This window comes from Trichosurus vulpecula, chromosome 7, assembly GCF_011100635.1.
Source record: "Trichosurus vulpecula isolate mTriVul1 chromosome 7, mTriVul1.pri, whole genome shotgun sequence".
In the NCBI taxonomy this organism is placed as follows: domain Eukaryota; kingdom Metazoa; phylum Chordata; class Mammalia; order Diprotodontia; family Phalangeridae; genus Trichosurus; species Trichosurus vulpecula.
The window spans coordinates 12546022-12566408 of NC_050579.1; the positions used below are offsets into that span (position 1 = coordinate 12546022).

Sequence of the window (20387 nt, forward strand, 5' to 3'; positions counted from 1 at the left end):
CCATCTCCCTTCTCCCCCTGCTTAGCAGGCCTCCCCACATTCCTCCAGAAGTGTGGGAGATGGTCAAGCCAATTGTTTGGGATCAGGGAATTCCCGGGAAAGCTACTCATGCCACCCCAGTCCTTATTCGCCTTAGAGACCCTAATGTGTTTCCCAACCGCAGTCCATATCCAATTAAGCCTGAGGCTTGGGAAGGACTACAACCACTAATTGAAAAATTCCTTTAGCATGAGATCCCACCCCTATTAAAGGAAGTTATACCTCGTTTTGGCTTACCTGGTTCCTTAGGGAGTGACAATGGCCCAGCTTTTATTTCACAGATAACACAGGCTGTGGCAAAGACACTTAAAATCACTTATCACCTCCACTCAGCCTGGAATCCAAAATCCTCAGGTAAAGTAGAGAAGATGAATCATACCCTTAAACGGGTCCTTACTAAGCTGTGCATAGAAACTCAAGAAGATTGGATTAAGAATCTTCCAATTGGCCTTCTCAGAGTGCGTATCATGCCTTGGGAAAATATCAAGCTTAGTCCTTTCGAACTTCTCTATGGGAGGCCCTTTCTAACCTCTGACATCCTCGTAGACCCAGAACAGCATTTAATCACCCAATTTGCAACTCAGTTAGGGGCTGTCAGGAATGCTCTAACCGAATATGCCAATAAGTGTCTTCCAAGACCTGAGGACAATGAAAAAGAGTGTCCTGCTACAGTACAACCAGGAGATTGGGTTTATTTAAAATCATGGAAAACCCAAAAGGGAGAACAGCTAGATGTCTCCTGGAAGGGACCTTACCGAGTCATACTCACCACTCCCACAGCAGTAAAACTCAAAGGCCTCCCCAGCTGGACTCATAATTCTAGGATTAAACCAATGTCACCTCTTGCCTTTCCTCCAGAAACTCCAGAATATACTTGTGAGCCCTTGGAGGACCTCAAGCTACTGTTTCGAAAAGACTCCAGCACCCTCCGGGGAAAGGGAGATAAAAGGAGACTCCAAGCCATCAACTTCCAGAAGACTGCCCAGCCCCTGTACCCCTTGAATGGAACCCATCCAGATAGGGACAGCTCTACGCCCCTTTGCCAGCAGGAAGCAATTTCAGAAGCTGAGACCTTTGTCCCTGACCCCAAAAGAATTTGGGTCCCATTTGTTTGAGGGGGGAATGATGAGGGCGCAGTCTCTGGGAACCCCTTGAACCCTTGAACTCTCCTTGAATCTTCCCACTCTACCTGGCCTTGGCCTGAGGCTATAACCATTAAGCCCAAATGCCTACCTTGCCCAGTCCTCTATTGTCCAGCTGTTTCCTACCCTTAATCTTGTCTTCCCAAGACCTCCCGCCCTTAATCCTATTTCCCATCCTTAAACCTGATCAAAATATCTATACCCTAGCTTTGCTACCCCAGCCCTTTATGGGTTGTCATTTCCATATAGCCTTCAGCTATTTCCCCCACCCAGGAGTCTGACTTCATCCCAGTCCTTTCAGGCTCCTCCTTAGACTCCTCCTTAAGTCCTTCCCTAGACCCCTCCTCTGGCTACCCCAGACCACCCCTCAATCCCTCCCACAACCTTTGCGTATATAACCTCCATCTTGCCTCCATGAAGGTGGTCAGATCCAATCTAGCTCAGATTGGTCTGGCCCGCTTTCCTTACAGGCGTCGCAAGGGGTGGGATGTCTTGGGGGCAGGCCTATGTGGCTAACTCTTAATAAACTTTATCTTTTCCCTTGGCTGAGAGAGCTTGAGTCGAATTCTTTCGGCAGGACCCAGTGTTTCGGTACTTTGGGGTGTCGAGCACCTCTCACCCAAAACCCTCATCAGTTCCACGCTGGCCAAACGGGAACCACAAGGAAGGGAGTCTTTGCTTCCCTAGTGGCAGCCTGATATCTCTGGCTGCCTATGTTTCAGATTTTTTTTAACAAAACATAGACATTTCACAATTGACACAGACACAAGAACAGAGACGAACTCAAAACACAACAAAATTCATGGTGTGGATGGAACTGAAGGCTAAACGGGTCCCCTCAGAGGAAAGATTTCTTCCTCAAGGATACGACCCCCAATCTCTCTCACACTCCAACACAAAACAGAGAACCACACAGTGTGGGTGAAATCGAAGGCTAAACAAGTCCTCTCAGAGGAAAGATTTCCTCCTCAAGGATACGACCCCCAATCTCTCTCACACTCCAACACAAAACAGAGACAAACAGCATGGGTTGACTGAAGGCTAAACAAATTCCCTCGGAGGAGGGATAACGACCTCCAATCTCCCCACACCCCAAAACACAAAACAGAAAACCAAATGGCATGAGCTGATTGAAGGCTAAACAAGTCCTCTCAGGGGAAAGATTTCCTCCTCAAGGATACGACCCCCAATCTTCCCACACCCCAATAGGAAGGGTGGCGTCCCAGCTTCCTAGCTCTGTACCACAGCCTCGTCAGGGTTTAGCATGGTATCAGAGAAGCCCCAAACCAGAAAAACCTTACCTCTAGAGGTCTACAAACCAGAATTCTCCGTAGGCCGAAAAGGGACAGGTCAGCAAAGAGCCCATTCTCCGAGACCATCACTCCACATCAGAGTCCTAGGAAAAGAAATCCCCAGGAGCCGGCCCTCTGAAGTGAGAGAAGGTGGATCGGGGGCAGAGACTCCCTGTTGAGGTCCGGAATTCTGTGTGTGTCTCCAGGGCAGTAACACGAAATACCGCCGCATCTCGCTGGGGCCTCCAAAATGTTGTACCAGATGCAAGCGAGACACACCACAGAGTGTAAGTTTTAAGTGGAGAATTTATTAGCTGGCGGCCATCGGGGTACGGCACCACAAATCAATGGCAAATGTGTTGGGGTGATGGCTTAGCTTATATAGGATATGGGGGTACAGAGTGGGGGGGAAGAGGAACAAAGGTCCTGGCTGATCAAAAGATTCAGTCAGGTTATCCTACTAGTGGGATAATCTCATTTACATTCCTTGGTGGAGTCACAGAGTCCCAGGGATATCTCCCAGGAAGGGTCTGTCAAGTTATCTCTCAGTGGGATGGTCCTATCTATTGACATTCCAGGAAGGAGCCAAGGAGTCTCAGGGATATCTGCTAGACAGGATCTGCCAGGTTATCTCTCAGTGGGATGGTCCTATCTATTGACATTCCAGGAAGGAGCCATGGAGTCCCAGGGGGTTTGCTAAATACCAAAGATATCTGAGTCCATTCTTTCTGGGGGGGCTTGTCAGTAGCTAGGGGTTACTCAGGGGTTCCTAATTTTCCTTGTATTACAGGGGAAAGATGCCAAATTTTAAAGAAATAGTAGAAAGGAAGCACAAAGAAAGGACGAAGGAAGGGTCCCCTCCTGTAACAACAATTTGGCTAGCAGCAGCTGTTGGGGTATAAGACCCCACAAGACCAGCCACAAGAGCTGTCAGCACAGGTTCTTTGATCTGCTTTACTAAGGAAAGTAACTCTTAGGAGTTAACAATCTCACCTTAATCAAAAATACAAATATCATTCACTTAGTTCAGGAGTTAAAGCCAGCACCCCAAATGTCAGAGCAAATACAAACAAATTACAGAGACAATATGAACAGACCAAATCACAATTCAGTTACCAGAGAAGAACCAATGGGTTTGGCTAACAAAGGGGCGGGGGCAGTTACAACAGCTTGCCCAGAGTCTCAACACTCCTTCCAGGAGTGAGTAACAAAAGTCAAACACTAACCTCTGATCTTATATACCTGTCTCAGGTCCCTGGGGCACTTGATTGCCTCAGTGCTGAGGAACACTCAAACAAAGAACAGTGAAAAATCCCATTTTGCTGGCCATTACATTTGAAAGGCAAGATTCATCAAAGGTACTTAATTACCTCAGCATTCCAAAGGAGAAGACAACAAAAAGTCCTTCCCTGATTACCATTACATTGTCTTAGTGCTGAGAAACACTCCAAGACAAAAGATCTCATTTTGCCCGCCCCATTCAAACAAAGGCCAGAATCATTAAAGGCACTTAAGAGAAGAACAGCAAAAAGCACCCCCCCCTTGATTACCACTACACCTGGATGGGCTGAAATGGTGCCCTGAGAGTGGGTAGCTTTTATTCAGCCCTTAGCCATGGCAGAGTTGACCTGTCATTCCCTTGACCTTGTTAAGTGGTCCAGGACAACATTTCCCCTTTTTCTGGGAGCCAAACCTTAGGAGGCAGGGCATGAGCACTAGGAGGGCATGGAGATGTTGGGAGAGGAAGAGGGGGTGGGTGGAATGCCCCTGGAAAGATTGCTGGCAGGTAAGGTGAGATGCCATTCATTCTTCCCTACCCTCCAGAACAGCCAGAGAGGTATAAAGGGTCATGGTGTGGCTTGTCCTTAGTTTTTGATGTGGACCACAACATCAGGGAGATGATGACATGAGTTACAATCCAATCAGATTTGAAGGAGGGAGGGCTGAGCAAAGTCATCAGACTCATCTTGTTCTCCAGAGCCATCTGCATTCAGAGGCCAGATCTCTATGTGGACACCAGGAGATGGCCCAGGATGCAGTGGGAGATTTTGGCCTTTTGAACCTAAGGTCTTTTCAAGTTCTCACTTTGACTGAGGCAATGCCCACACAGTGAATAGGCCCCTTTAAGAAGTGAGTCTAGGGATGGCCCCTTTCATTAAAAAAAAAAAAATCAAACTGAGAAGGGAAGACTCTCAAGGGTTGCTAGCCAAAACACAATCTTGCTATTTATTTTCACTTGGAGCCTGGAGGGGTTATTTCAGGGTCATCTAAGGCCAAGGAAGGAATTTTGAAAAAGGCCCCTGTCTGATCTAGGAATAACAGAAGTGTTGACTATCAAACAAGAGAAAGAGGATCACGGGAGGTAAGATAGATCATTTTTATTCCATGAAATTTATTTTATATATTAAATATTTAATATTTTAAAATATTAATATTTATTAATTAATTATTAAATTAAAAATATTAAATATTTTGCACTTGGTACATGCAATGTAGTGAAAATGAGAAGACAAGCAAGGAATCTTTCGTGCTTCTCATCTTGGTCAGCCTCCCACACCCTCCCTCCCCCAGTCCTGATAATAAGCCTAAAGTAGACATCTCTTTAGCAGGGCTTCCTGGGTATACTGAGTATCTTATTTCTGTTCTGCCTAGTCAAGAAGAGGTGGGGAGGGGCAGGAATGGAGGTAGGGCGAGGATTGAGATTCAAAAAGAAAACTAGAAAGAACAAGTTATTTTTTTCTTTTCAAGGTGGGGTGGGGGTTGGGGGTGGGAGTGAGCAGAGAGTGGGATTGTCAAAAGTACCCCGAGGAGCTGATGGAGGACTGGGTTGTGTCTGTTGGCTCTTCTGAAATTTAAGTTTATTTTAAACTTAAATACCAAAAAAACATGGACGTGTACACAGCAGAACATCAATGGTACTCAACTTAAAGCAAGAAATTTCCATTTCAAGAAAACCAAATATTAAATAGTCCGCATGATTTTCAAAGCTGTCAGGCTTTTCTTTCCTATCTTGTTTGCTGCTGCTTGCTTTTTCTCCCCCCTGCCCAGTGCCTACAATTGAGCTCCAACATATACATGTACACATAGACACATCTGTGTATGTAGATATCTCTAAACCTACATGTATATACACAGGTACATTCAAACACATCTCTATAAGACTATTCTGCTTATTGCTTCTTGTCCTGTTTCTCTGAAGGTAGAAGCATCTTCTTTCATCTGTCTAAGTCTTTCCATGTTCCTCTAAATGAAGCAGCTCATCATTTGCTTCACCACAACAGTATTCCAACCCAATGACAGTCCATCTGGGAGATTGGTCTTGCCTGTTTTCAGGGCAAGCTGGCCCTTGACCATGACTAGACCACTCCTTTTGGGACCCTACCCCAAGTCTCTGCTCATCAGCCCCCCCCACGCCCAACTTCATGGCATCTGGGCATGCAGCTGGTTGGGTATGGGGTTTCAGGGCAGATGCCGCTCCCTCTACTCCTGATGCCAGCTCCTCAGCCTGGTTCTGGTTTGGACTCTGCCCACCCGGTTGCCTCTGGGACCCAATCTCCACCAACCCAACTGAACTCCACTTTCAAGCCAACGTTTTGTCACCACTCCAGACACCAGAAGATAGGAAAAGCAAGCCCAGAAACCCAACAGTCCTCGAGCAGTGGAAGGGCCCCAGCAATGTACTCGAGGGATGGACTGGAAAGTTTGGAGGCCCGGCCTTTGAAGACTCAAAAAGAAGTTTTTGTCTCCAAAGGCATGGAGGAAACTCGATTTGCCCCCGCTGATTCTTCCCTTAACCATCCACCTTTAAGTAAATATGGGAAGGGATGAGGTTTGATCGATGCCTTGACAACTCAGAGGGGGCAGTCCCCTTTATAATTACAGATATAGAGACCCAAAAGAAAACAATAATGCAATTGTCCCTTTAAGATTCAAAAGTCTCTTCCCATACAGCTGTCTGGCAGGGAACATCACCAATGAAGTCCTCTGGTCTTGGTATTTGTTCCAGTCATCTGAAGCACAGCACCTCAGCATCTTCTTCTTGTCTTCTTGTAGGAACCAGCTTTCTTTCCATTCTCCTACAAAAGTGACCTTAGCACAATTTTAGGGTTACCATTTCTAATCCTTATCCATTGATCATTTTTACAGATTCAAAATTGGAACTTTGACCAATTGTCATGTGTAACAAATTCACATCAGAACCCAATTTCTTATACTTTACATTAACCCATTATTAATTTACTCACCAGGAGGATGAGATTTCACTAAGGAATTAACAACAGGTTCTAGTACATATATAAATACATTAAATAACCAATTTTTAAGACAGTACATATCAAATCTTAAACTTTTAGTCATGCCATGTTTCTTTGATGGCATTTACAAAATAAACCACAAGCCATTCTTCTTTTAACATTACTAATTGTAACAAAGCTTTAGACAAGCATGATACTAACCCAATAACAAAATAATATTCTTACGAGTCCTTGACCTAATTGTATAAATATTATAGGTTCAAATACTAATGCTATCTTTATGATTTAGACCATGGGATGAATTCAAATCCAAATAACCACATTTAACTTTTTCCATCAATGCAAAAATATTCTACAACTTATCTCTCTTTAAGGAACACTGAAATTATTTTCCCCAAAACTGAAAATGTCTGATTTAATTCCAGTAATGAATCACAGCACTTGTCTTAATACCCAATTGCTCTTACATCACTTTGAAACATTTGAAGAACTCATTCCACATAGACACAAAGTGACTTTAAATCCCAGCCTTAGTCTATGGGATTATGACTCAATATTGCATTTGTATTCTCATTTCACAAACTTCTTTTTCCCTTTGTCTAATTTCTCCCATTAATATTTAGAAATAATATTATCCTTCATAGATTTAGCATTGTACCTACAGAACTTTGGGATAATATAAATTTGCTATAAAAGAAAAAGAAGGGCAGCATCATATATCTTAACAGAAGGAAAGAATGTCCTTAGCTCTGTTTGATTCCAGGCATGAGGCATATCTGATAGCCAATCATATAGTAAGCTGAAAGTAGGGCTTAAGAGTAATCAGGTGGGGAGTTTTCCTTTTTAAGAAGTAAATAGTGAAATTGGGAAATAGAGTCAGGAAGATCCTACCTAGGCCGTGTCCAAGGCTGTCTTCAAAACTCTTCCCGGGCACAGACATGACTTTTAGAAGTTCTCAGCCTGTAGTGACACCATTCAACTTTTGGCTTTATGACACCTATCCGGGTAATCAGAGTTCAAAACAATAGTAAATTGTAGTCCCATAAAGTCTTAAATAGCAAATAAATATGGAGGACCATGCCAAATTTGATTGAGCATTAATTGTCAATCAAGTTACATAACCTTTCTGTCTTCTAAAATACTTCCCCACACTCTCTCAACATACTTAAACCATCTGAAACTAGTATCCAGAGAAATTAGGTAGGGACAGCAGGGGCTTGGATAACCCCCATTTGTCCCCAAACTTTCTTATCTGCCTTTCGTATTTCCAATCAAACCTTTTATTTATCATTCCAAATCTCTTGAACTCATTATTCAGCCTTCCTTTACATTTCAACCATAAGGAAAGATAGCTCATAAGTTATTACTCTTTACTAACATAGCCACTGTACTGGAATCCCATTCCAGCTTAAACAAAGAGGTTAATGACTAAGTCCACAGGTCGATGGATTTATGTCCTTGTTTCACAAGCTTGTTTATTCTTCTCTAATTATACTCAGTCTAGAAGTATAAGATACTTCAGGAATTAAATCTTTTACATATGATAAGTTCAAACACTAATTTAAACTCTTGCTTAGGTCATGGGATGACTACAAATTCACAGTAGGCCTTCTAAAATTCACACAAGAGATTTTTCAAAACATTTCTAGAACTAGTTCCCCTTCTTAAAAAAACAGTTTAAAATTTTATCCTTATGTTAAGAGGAATAATCACTAAACTTTCATGAGGAAAATTAGTTGCAAAGTTTTAAAATGATAGAAATCTCTTTCTTCCTCCTTAAAGCAAAAATAAACCTTTAAACATTGGAATTCATTAAACTAAGTTGGTACAAAAGTCCTTAAGTAACACAAATTCCCAAAGTATTATAGCAACCTAAATTCTTAATTATTGCAGAATTCTCAAATATCAAAAAAATTTCTTGGTCAAAAGGTGTTGTAATAGAATCTCACATTGTAGCAGGAAGAGACTGATCACAGGAAAAGTAGTGTTGCTTTTAGAATCCTTTTAAACAAAGAGAACGCCTTAAGGTGAGTCTTAAGTAGTTTGCATAAATTTCTGCACATGTTCTAGTTCTAGGTAAAAAAAAATTATTAGATTTTTCCAGTAAGATAACACAAAAGAGCTCCTATCTTATACTGACTACTGGCTCTGATCATAGAAGTTTGCTATAGAAGGAAAAAAGCAGGGACATGTGACATACCAAATATGACAGGATAAAACATCCTTGGCTTTGCTTAAATTCAGATAGAGTTACAGTTCTCCAATCATGCAGTATCTGTTTCTCCTCATAGCTAAACTCAGGAATAATCAGGTGGGAAACATTCCTTTCCAAAAGAACACAATGGGGAAACTTACCTCCACCTGTTAACAGTACAGGATCACATTCCCTCTGAGTAGTTTGTGGCATTTCTTTCAGATACTGATTTAATGCAGATAACTATATCCATATTCAAACTCAAAACAAAATTAGTTACGGTCTCAAGTGCCTTTTACATTAAGCAGCAAGTTTCACTAATCACAGCTTAGAGCCAGATATAGTTGCTTTTACTCTCATGGAGTTGCTATAAGCAATAAGGATTTATCAGGTCTCACTTACATAAGGGATTCCATTAAACATCTTTCCCTCTAAAATTTAGACTTGTCCTAGTTTAGTCCTAAAGGCCAATCATTAGAATCCTTCCTATCTATTGTACATAAACTTGCAACTTCTTAGCAAGCTAAGTTCATTGTTTAGGACCTGCATAAATCAAATAAGTTCTTTTCCCGGGGCTGATGAACTAGCCCATACAGATGGTGTCCAGGGGCCTTGGCAGTTTGCAAAATAAGGAGAATTGACATGAACCCTAGGAAGGGGCTGAGCCTGGTGCCCTTTGCCTGCTGACTTCCCTGCATACAGGAGAACTGTTCTGAATGGGCAGAAACAACTAGATAAGGCTTTACACCATCCCCTTCTTTCTAGATACAGTAATTAATTAATCATTGTAGATTTTAGCATTAAAACAGTAACCCCAAATAACTTAGTTAACAACCTTACAAATTTCATAAGTGATAGCCAAATTGTTTTTAGCTGTCACCTCCTATTTAACTATAGGTAAAGGTAGAAATACCTGGTTTTCTAAATGGCAGTTATAAAACATTATAAGACAGGGTTAGCAAGGCTGATAAAGTAACATAACTGGTATTACACACTTTTCCCTCCATCTTTAAGTTTCAACAAAAGTCAGATTAAAAATTGCTTTGTCTAACACCATTTCTGGCTCACAATGGTCACTCAATTTTGATAATATAGAAGAATTTTACTACTATTTAGAAGTACGATAATAACATAAGCAGAAAATTTCAGATGACATTAATTGCATTCCCAAATCATTACATATAAAAATTATTGATAGAAGATTGGGCTTACCAAGTGTAGAGGCTTTCCTTCTCTCCCCACAGTTGCAGAGCCTGGTTATGTACTCAGGGGTGGTTGAGTCAGGGATTTGGGAAGTGGGGAGAAAGAAAGACTAAGGAGGATTGCTGGGAAGCTGTAGAGTCGAGCACATGAATTAAAGGTCCAAGGAGCCACTGAGGAGGGGGATTTGGTGGATAAGAAGGAGGGACCCTGAGAAACCTATGAGCTTCCTAAGAGAGGTTGCTCAGCTTTGGGGAACTTGGAGCAGAGGTTCCAGGTTCTGGTGGTGTGGGAGTAAGGACTTGTGGGCTTGAGAGGAGAGGTTCCTCTCCTTGCCTAGAGGTGTGGGCTTCAGGGTGCCCAGGGGTCTAGGGCTGTTGCCAGTAGAGTCCCCGATATGATCTCTGTGGAAACAACATTCAATCATACCTTACACAGGTAGAGCTTATTTTATAAATATACAAATCAATATCTTTACTATAGTTGTTAGGAACATACTTATGTTGTCTAGGAATAAAGAAAACTCATTGGGAAGCCAGGAACGTTTTAATTATAGATTACATTTATTCCTCCTGAATAAATGGGTACATCCCCTGAACAGAGTACAGGAGAAAGTGCAAAGGACTCAGATTGATGTCAGTCCTTTTGTTGACCCTCACCTCAAATCTCCCACCAGGCTCTTCATTGGCCAGATGCAACCCCCTGACTGCCTACATCATGCCCTCCTCAAATGGCTCATTTAAGCATGTGTCTAACCTTTCACCTGACTGACCAGAGGCCTTGTTTCTGCTAAAGCTGGGGTGGGGGAGGAAGGATAGTTTCACTTTCAACTCTGTGGAAACAAAACTCCTCCCCCCATTTCTTGCATAGTCAATACCCGGATTCAATAAGACCTCTCATTACTAACTAATAAGCCTTATTTTCCAATCAGGCTACAGGCTTCTTTCAGCCCCAGCTCCTGGTTGACCCACCCACAGTCTTCCAATGTGGGGTGGGGGAAAGATGGCTAAGAGCACAGGGCTCCAAGACAAGTGGATTTAGCCACTCATTCCCTTATCTCCAGTTTCTATCTCTTTTTCCCAATCTTTACTGAAGCATTTTACCCTCTGTATTCTCACTCCAATTTCAATCTCTTTCCTAATCTTGACCCAAACTACCTCAAACATTTCAAATAAATGAAAAAAGAAAAAAATATTATACATACCAAACTTCTTTTCCAGCTGAAAAGTTAAATGTCTAACAATTTAATCACATTCTAAATAGAACACTCAATCCCCAAAGCGACCATCCCACCATCATATAGAAGACCCCTTTACTTCTACAATTTTAAAACACTTTGCTTGATGTTAGATACATTGACTAAATGCAAACACAGATGTTTTTTAAACCTTTCACACCTAATCAAACCTTAATTCAGAGTTCCCAGCTTTCTTCTCTTTATCAGCCCTCTCTTCCTCAGGGCTGCTTTGGTTCCAATTCCTTATCAGTAACTAACAATTTGCATACTAAAGGAGCCCATTTCTGTCCCCAACCTGTTTTCTTTCTCCACAGCCTTCCAGGGACCTTCTTTTGCTAATTAATTCCTTTTTTTTAACCTCTCAGTTCCTAGAGTTAACTTCCACAGGAACATAAAACATAAAACTTTCCTTAAACACACAGACAAGACAGTAGACAAGACATTGCACACGGACAATTTCGAATTCTAATTCAGACCCATCCCAAGCATTAAATTAACAATAATACATTTCATGCCTCACATCTCAACTCGAAGCTACAAACCTTTCAGTGAAGCAGTGAAAGGTTTTGAAATGGAAATCAATCTACCTCTCCCTGAGAGAGAGAATTTTGACCACCCACAAAACTTCCAAATCCCTTTGCCTGGATCAACCCACCAGCTTTAAACCCAGAAAAGATACAGACAGAAAATGACAGGGAGAATCCCAAAACTCAAAGGTATTCTTAGAAATCCACAGCACAAATTAGATATCTCTGGCATTTTTCTTTTCTCTTGTCTTTCCCTTTGTACTTTGGTAACTCCCAATTAGCTAGTCTAGCCCCTAGTGGGCTATTGCCACCCATCTTACACCAAGTCTCACAAGTTCTTGCTCTCCTTTTCTAAAAAGGAGGGCTCATGAATCTTGCCAAGGGGAGCGGGCTGAGGCTCGAAAGGTCTTGCTCTCTTTTTCCTAAAAGGAAGCTCACTGATCTTGCCCTGGCCCCATTTGGTCATCCAGGGGCTCACTGGTCTGGCCCTCTAGAGGACTCATGGGTCTTGCTTACCTGGGTCATGCCCACAACTTATGTGACCAGATCAATTTGGCCATTCCTCTGGGTGGACTTTGCTAGCACAGTCAGGAGCTCCATTCCACTTTCGTTTTTGTCTCTCTGATGCCGTCTCTCCTCAGGTCCGTTCCTTGTGAGTGAAAGGAAATGTCACCAGTCACTCTGGGGACTGCTAGCAAATGGCCAGCTGGAGCCTGTCCTTGGATCAATTGGGAGACACTTCCTTAAATAAGGGTGCTCCTGGGCAGGCCCCCAAAACTGTGTGGGTCTGAGACCACTACTCACATTAAAAATAGACAGAGAACATTCTTGAGAAAAGCCAAAAAGGAATTTTATTGCTTTCTCATGAGAAAGGATGCCACCCAAGTGGTAGAGGTTGGGGGCACTTTAATTATATTTTACATGTATTTGGTCTGAATAAATGGGTACGTCCCCTGAACGGAGTACAGGAGAGTACAAAGGACACAGATGGATGCCAGTCCTTTTATTGACCGTGCTTCAAATCTCCCACCAGGCTCTTCATTGGCCAGATACAACCCCCTGACTGCCTATGTCATGGCGTCCTCAAATGGCTCCTTTAAGCAACCTTACCAGCCTCTAACCTTTCACCCCAGAGCTTTGATTAGAACTAGTTCTAACCAGTCACCTGACCTACATTCTGTTAAAGCTGGGGTGGGGGCAGGGAGGGGGAGGAAGAGGATTGCTTTCAACACTGTGGAAACAAAACTGCTCCCCCCCCCCATTTCTTACACAAATAAATATTTTGGTTTTGTCTTTGAGGAAGAGTTATTTTGTATTCATGAACCAACCCCAGAAATGTCTATGCATATTCATAGCAGCTGCTCTGGGTATCACATTGCCATTACAGCCATCTAGGAGAGGAACCAAGAAGGCATTTAAGAGGGCAAAGACTTAGAAGGGATCAGTATAATCATACACTGCATTTACTGAACAGTATTTCTGCCAGGAGCATCTTTTGTGACTCTCATCTCAGTAAGTTTGTCTTCACTGCATCACTTACAATTCCCAGACATGAATTTCTCTAAGGACTCGACAAGCGTGCCTGGTTCTGGGTGGAACTTGTTCATTCTGTCAGAATTGTAATAGGAGACTGCCATATCCTTGGTGTTCTGAGCCACATAGATTGTCTGTAGGCAGGCAGTGGAGGAAAGAGCCATTATCAGAGAGTAGAACCAAGAGTGCTGAGGAGTTTCCCATTTAAATCTGTGGCTAAAACTACTTGAGCTTCGGGAATGGGAAAAGGAAAGATCAAAAGGCAACTCTTCATGACCCCTTTGTGGGGTTTTCTTGGCAAGGACACTGGAGTGGTTTGCCATTTCCTTCTCTAGCTCATTTTGCAGATGAGGAAACTGAGGCAAGCAGGGTTAAGTGACTTGCCAGGCTTTGTTCACATCTATGCTTGAATTTTTCAGTGAGGTGTGTTCTACACCCCCCCCCCACTCCAAGATGGCATATATTCTGATTGCCCTGTTCCCCAGTTAGCCCACCCTTCTGCCACCCCACTCCCCTCTCCCATCCCCTTACCCCTTATTTTCTTGTAGGGCAAGATAGATTTCTACATTCCATTGCCTGTATATCCTATTTCCCAGTTGCATGCAAAAACAAATTTTTTTGAGCATCTGCTTTTGGAACTTTCAATTCCAAATTCTCTCCCCTCTTCCCTCCACTCCCACCCTCCCTAAGAAGGCAAGCAATTCAACACAGGTCACACATGTATAATTATGCAAACACTTCCATAATAGTCATGTTGTGAAAGACTAACTCTATTTCCCTCCATCCAATCCTGTCCCCCTTTATTCACTTTTCTCCCTTGATCCTGTCCCTTTACAAAAGTGTTTGCTTTTGATTACCTCCTCCCCCAATCTGCCCTCCCTTCTATCATCCCCCTTTCTTATACCCTTCCTCCTACTTTCCTGTGGGGTAAGATACCCATTTGAGTGTGTATGTTATTCCCTCCTCAAGTCAAATCCAATGAGAGCAAGATTCACTCATTCCCCCTCACCTGCCCCCTCTTCCCTTCCAACAGAACTGCTTTTTCTTGCCACTTTTCGGTGAGATAGTTTACCCCCATTCTATCTCTCCCTTTCTCCCTCTCTCAATATATTTCTCTCTCATCCCTTAATTTAATTATTTTTTGTATCATCCCTTCATTTTCAACTCATCCTGTGCCCTCTGTCAATATATATGTATATTCCCTTCAACCACCCTAGTACTGAGAAAGGTCTCATGAATTACACACATCATGGTTCCATGTAGAAATGTAAACAAAAAAGTTCAACTTAATAAGTGCCTTATTATTTCTCCTTCTTGTTTACCTTTTCATGCTTCTCTTGATTCTTGTGTTTGAAAGTCAAATTTTCTCTTCAACTCTGGTCTTTTCACTGAGAAAGCTTGAAAGTCCTCTATTTTATTAAAAATCCATATTTTGCCTTGGAGCATTATACTCAGTTTTGCTGGGTAGGTGATTCTTGGTTTTAATCCTAGCTCCTTTGACCTCAAGAATATCATATTCCAAGACCTATGATCCCTTAATGTAGAAGCTGCTAGATCTTGTATTATCCTGATTGTGTTTCCACCATACTCAAATTGTTTCCTTCTGGCTGCTTGCAGTATTTTCTCCTTGATCTGGGAACTCTGGAATTTGGTGACAATATTCCTAGGAGTTTTCTGTTTGGGATCTTTTTCAAGAATCAATGGGAGGATTCTTTCAATTCCTGTTTTACCCTCTGGTTCTAGAATATCTGGTAACTAGAATGTCTAGAATATCCTTGATAATTTCTTGAAAAATGATGTCTAGGCTCTTTTTTTTTATCATGGCTTTCAGGTAGTCCAATAATTTTTAAATTATCTCTCCTGGATCTATTCTCCAGATTAGTGGTTTTTCCAATGAGATATTTCACATCGTCTTCCATTTTTTCATTCTTTTGGTTCTGTTTTACAATTTCTTGATTTCTCATAAAGTCACTAGCTTCCACTTGCTCCATTCTAATTTTTAAGGTAGTATTTTCTTCAGTGGTCTTTTGAACCTCCTTTTCCATTTGGCTAATTCTACCTTTCAAGGCATTCTTCTCCTCATTGGCCGTTTGGAGCTCTTTTGCTATTTGGGTTAGTCTATTTTTTAAGGTGTTGCTTTCTTCAGAATTTTTTTGGATCTCCTTTAGCAAGTCGTTGACTTGTTTTTCATGGTTTTCTTGCATCATTCTCGTTTCTCTCCCCAATTTTTCCTCTACTTCTCTAACTTGCTTTTCCAAATCCTTTTTGAGCTCTTCCATGGCCTGAGACCAGTTCATGTTTTTCTTGGAGGCTTTTAATGTAGGCTCTTTGATTTTGTTGACTTCTTCTGGGCCTATGTTTTGATCTTCTTTGTCACCAAAAAAAGATTCTATAGTCTGAGTCTGAGTTCTTTTGTGCTTCCTGCTCATGTTCCCAGCCAACTACTTGATCCTTGAGCTTTTGAGCAGGGTATGACTACTTTTAGAATGGAGAGTGCTTTGTTCCAAGCTTTAGGGGCCTCACACTGCCGTTTTCAGAGCTACTTCTACTCTACAGTTACCACAAGCTCTGCTACACCAGTGCTCCTCCTCCCCGAAGAGCCTCCAGCCAGGACCACGACCCAGATCGAAGCAGGGCAAAGCAAGAGAACCCAGCCTCTGCACCAGTAGAGCACTCCCTGCACTCCTGCTCTGATCTGCTGATTGATTCCTCCCACCCAGCCGGCCAGGGGCTGGAAGCAGCCTTCACTGGAGCTCTGGAAGCAACTGTAGGAGCTTCCTGCTGCTGCTGCTGCTGCACCACCTCCACCACCCCCAGTGTTGGGGCCAGAGCGCACACTTCTCTCACCCCAATCCAGAAGTTTTCTCACTAACCTGCTCCATTATCTTTGGCATTTGTAGGTTGAGAAGTCTGGTAACTGCTACAGCTCAGTGATTCAGGGTCCTTACACCTGCTCCGCCCAACACCCAGTCTGGTCTGTCCTGGTGTGGCCCACACTGGGCTGCACTCCACTCTTAGCACAGTGCGATATACCTTTCCCAGAGACCATCCAGGCCATCTTGGGCTGGAGATTTGTTTCCCTCTATTATTTCATGGGTTCTGTAGCTCTAGATTTTGTTCAGAGCCATTTTCACAGGTGTTTGGAGGGATTTGGGAGAGAGCTTAAGTGAGTCCCTGTTTTCCAGTTGCCATCTTGGCTGCCCCCCGCCCAGGTCAATCCTTTTCAATCCCCAAAAATTCACCTTTGGGTTGTCTTTTACAAAACTGGAAAAAATTTAGTTTCTCTGAAGAACTTAAAAATAAAAAGCTGGTGTTCTTTTGCAACACTGTTTGGTCTCAGTATCACCTAGAAGGCCATGAAGCACTGCCCATTTTTGGGACTTTACAATAGAATACTCTCTTACAGTTGGAGTTGTACTGCCACAGAGAAGGAAAATGGATGGAAATTTCCTACATAATGGCCTTCGTCGAGTTCTCTTGGAACCCCATTCTCAGAAAAGATTGTAAGATCCTCGTAGCTACAGCCCCCCAACAAAGGGGCATTGGGGGTCAGCAGGACATTTTGGATGACCCACTTCTTATGGCCTCCAGGGCTTCAGTCCCAGCCCCTCCATATGCTCCCCAACCTCCCGCTAGCCCTCTTGTTTCCTGTGCTTCCCCTTCCATGGCCACCCCCTCTTTCCCTTAGTTTTCCTTCCTTTTTCCTCTAGCCCAACCCCCCTCTTTTCCTGCCTCCTTGTACCAACAATTCAGCTAGCAGCTGCTGTGGGGTGTAAGACCCAACAAGATTAGCAACAAGAACTCCCAGCACAGGTTCTTTGATCTGCTTTACTAAGGAAAGCGACATTAAGGGGTTACCAATCTCAATTTAATCCAACATACAAATATCATTCACTTAGTTCAGGAGGAAAAGCCAGCAACATGAACTTCAGAGCAAATACAAACAAATTACAAACATACATTAGAAACAGACCAAATCACAATTCATAGTTACCAGGAAAGCATTGACATCTGGGTTCACAAGCCGGGCGGCTCCTAACGACAACTGCCCAGAGTCTCCATACCAACACTCCTCCATGAGTGAAAGCCCCAGACAGAATACTAACCTTCAAGCTTTTATACTCTGTTCAGGGCTCAAAGGATTCACACCTAATCAGCAAAAGGACAAGAGCCTGGGGCTTTACACTTAGTTAGCAAATGGTGTGTGCCAGGAGTTTTGCACCTAGTAAGACTCAATCAAAGACACTTAATTAATTTAGCATTCTAAAACAGTAAAAAAAAAAAAGTCCCACCTTAATTACCAATACACTCCTTCACTATCCATGTCTCCTACTCTGCATCTCCTCGCATGGCACCTCCCCCCTTGGCAACCCCTACTCTTGTTCCAGCCCCCATGGCAACATCTCCTCCCCAGCCTTTCTCTCTGAGGTGGTACCCTCTCAGACCTTGTGGTCTACCGCCATGGCAGTCTCTGGGGTACCTCCCCCTCTCACCCCTTACCCTCCTCAGGCTCCAGCTGATCTTCTCCCTTGCCAACAGAACCCCTTAGGCTTGTGGTCTAGTAGAGATCAACTAGAACTCCCCAGCCCCTTCCTCACAAGAAAGGGGACTTCCTATCTCCCTCCCCAAGCTCCAGTCCCCACAACATCTTCAAGGCCATTCCAAGGATCCAAGATCAACATAAACTCTGCTCTGCTTTGCTTTTCAGAAGGTGGTAGGGGTACCTAAGAACCAGAATGGATTCTAAGGACAAGCTGCAGCTGGGAAACGGGAACAAAATCAGGTGCTCCTGATCAAATCACTCCAATATGGGAACCCCAAAGAGCTTGGGAACTCTTGTTGAAACTCCCACCGCTGAGTGCCTTTTGATGTGGATCAGTTAAATTTATTTATATTCTGATCACAATAGAGAAATTCTTTCCTGTTTTCAATACTGAGGGGGCAAAGTTGTTCTGAAGGAAATATTACATTATGAATTCCATTCTCAGCACTTCAAAACTCTGTTCTTGGAATGCTTCCATTTGCCTAGTGCCTGAGACTCTTGGGTAACATTTTTTACGACAAAGTTTTTCTAAGAGCCTAAAATAGGAGAAAAGAAAACAGGAGGAGCATCTAACATTTGGGAGTGGAGTGTATATGATACAGGTATTGTGGATATTGTTATATTAATTAATTAATTAATTAATGTTATATTAATTTTCATTGCAATGACAATGTTTAAATCCTAGAAACATCAGCACTCAGGCTAGGAGTCTTCTGCTTAGTTTATTTTTTAAAAGATGTTTAGCAAAGGTGAAAAAGGGACGTTTTAATATGGACAAATATTCTAGCATGACATAAATCTATAGGATTAGCATCAGGAACTTTAGAGTCCAACGACTGAACTGAGTACTGTGAAAAGAAATGTTAGGGGAAAAGAGGCATGGTGGTGGGCATGTGGGTAGGGTATTGTTGGTGGTGTTTTTAGTAAGTTTCAAAGCAGAAAGAAATGGAATGTTGTAGGGGTAGTGAAAAGAGTCCTTGAGCACACAGCCATGATATTTCAATGCTGGTAGAGCTATAAATTGGTCTAAATCATGTGGCAAACTATTTGGGATTATGCAAGAAAAGTTACAAATCATTTATACCCTCTGACTCAGAAATTCCACTACTTGGATTCTACTCCAGGGAGATTAATAGCAGGAAGAAAGAAGTTATGCATTCAATGATGCCCATGGCACCATTGTTTTCAATAAGAAAAACCTGAAAATAAAGTCTGCCCAAGGATTAGTAAGAGGCTGACTATGCTGCACAGAAGGGTGAATGTAGAGAATTCAGGGAAGTGTGAAGAAGGCAGGACCAACAGAACAATGTCCATAATACCTGTATCATGTATTTTAAGGTTCTTTTTCACAAGACGGGATTGAGGTTGAAACTTGAATATCATATATTTATATACATTAGTATAATATATATTGTACAGTGTGGTGGAACAGAAAAATTCTGGGACCCCAGAGACCCAAGTTCTAGTCTTGACTACCACCAATCATTTATTCCAAAGAGCTTTCCTCACATATGTGACAAATCATTCCCTTCCTGAATTTTATTTCCTTCATCTGTACAATAAATTGGGTAATCCCAAAAGTCCCTTCTAGCCATAAAAGTTCAGGCACCTTCTGTCAAGGTTATTTGATGAATCTAATCCAATTAATTAATTCAAATGATAGCTCGAATGGACCTTAGAAATCATCCCAGTCTTTTCATGTGTGATGACCTCTTTTTCACATTAAACCCTTCCACATAAAAGTAGATGTGTTGTGGATATCCATTACATGAGGAAGTACATGACTAGACATATAACTGTTGCAAAAATTCTGGGGCCCAAAGATTGGAAATCATTGATACAGTCCAATCCCCTCACATTTGTCTAACATCATTAAAATAGTAGAGGAGCCCAGATTTCAACCTACCTTCTCCAATGCCAGGTGCTCTGTGTTCTCCAGGATCCTACATCTGATAGCATAAGTATCTGAGAAATTCAAGCATAGGATGAAGAAAGTCCTGGGTGAGAATAAAAGGACTTACCCTCTGAATCAAATATTCGATCTTTTCCCAACCAACAAGCCTTCCTTCCCTTTTCTTCTGGTTGCAGCCTGTCTCATTTCTGTTCTTGACAGCTCCACCTAGGTCATCAATTTACACCCACCCTGAAGAGATAAGAGAGTGTTCCTAGGCAGGAATCTATCACCCCCTTGGAAACCCTCTAATGATTTGGGGAAAAGATTGAAGGGTGTATCAGTAAGGCAATAAACACAACATCAATGGTAATCGTGAATATGCCTATGTAGTTCTGTATCGCAAAGTATGAGAGACTCTCCATATAGAAGGTAAAAGAAGTATAACATTTATTCAGACACCAGAGAACCATATCCCATTACTAAATATTCAGCTCCCACAGCCAGTTAGCCCACTTTATCATAACAGCAAAGAA

The 20387-nt window shown here is 42.3% G+C and overlaps 1 pseudogene; it reads left to right on the forward strand.

The window, feature by feature from the left end:
- The window catches only part of LOC118857424, a 56080-nt pseudogene that overhangs the window by 20903 nt on the left and 14790 nt on the right, over nt 1–20387 (forward strand).